Consider the following 918-nt stretch of genomic DNA (forward strand, 5'->3'; position numbering starts at 1 on the left):
AAGTATATCGTACTTCTCGAATAAAAAGAAAATCTTGGAGGTTAGTAAATAACACGCTCACAGAGGTTTTCTAATCGCGTGTACTGTGTAGAATCAGTAATATACCCAGTAATATAATTCTCTGTCGCCTTGTCTTTGTCTCTGTTTGTATATGAAATTATTTATTGCACTTATTTAACGACAGATAACAGTCAATAGAATTATATTAATATTAGAAATAATAACCATGACAAGGAGACAACATACAGCACAAAACCGTAACCTAGAATTCCAGAGAGAAACGTACCCGGATGTACACAGGAAACATTCACTCGTCTACCAAAGTGTAGAACACTCGCATAGTATAATTTTGTAGAGAGATAGAAATGTACACGAACGTGGACAATATATGTATATAGTTTTAAAACTATAAAACCAGGTACATTCAAACGAGGGATGACCATGGAAGCCCATTAATAAAGAAAGGTTCAATTAACAACTGTACACCGAGTAACACTTAATTGTTAGGTCACACATATCCAAATCAACATTACTAAATCCGAATACCTTAGCTAATTTAATTGGAACCTGCAACGAGCGATGAAAAAGTAAAACGTATCAGTTTAGCTGATATGACAAACTGGCTTCCGTATTATGTTTGAAGAGAAGCTGATGGACTTTTGCATTAACTTTGCCGAAATTCCAGACCCCCCAAAAATGTATCTATTTTGATTTCACAGATGAATTACATAATCATTGTCTGCAATATTACTGTGTATTAATATTTTAAGATATAATCATGGAGGAGGGATATTAATCTTACCAGTTAATGTTTAGAAGGTATTTCATGAATTAATATTATCAATATTTATGTCTTGTTTGACTTACTCATCAAATATTAAATAATTGTTAATGAATTAAGTGAACGTTAATATAAAT

The sequence above is a fragment of the Penaeus monodon genome, chromosome 15, assembly GCF_015228065.2.
Source record: "Penaeus monodon isolate SGIC_2016 chromosome 15, NSTDA_Pmon_1, whole genome shotgun sequence".
Classification (NCBI taxonomy): Eukaryota; Metazoa; Arthropoda; class Malacostraca; order Decapoda; family Penaeidae; genus Penaeus; species Penaeus monodon.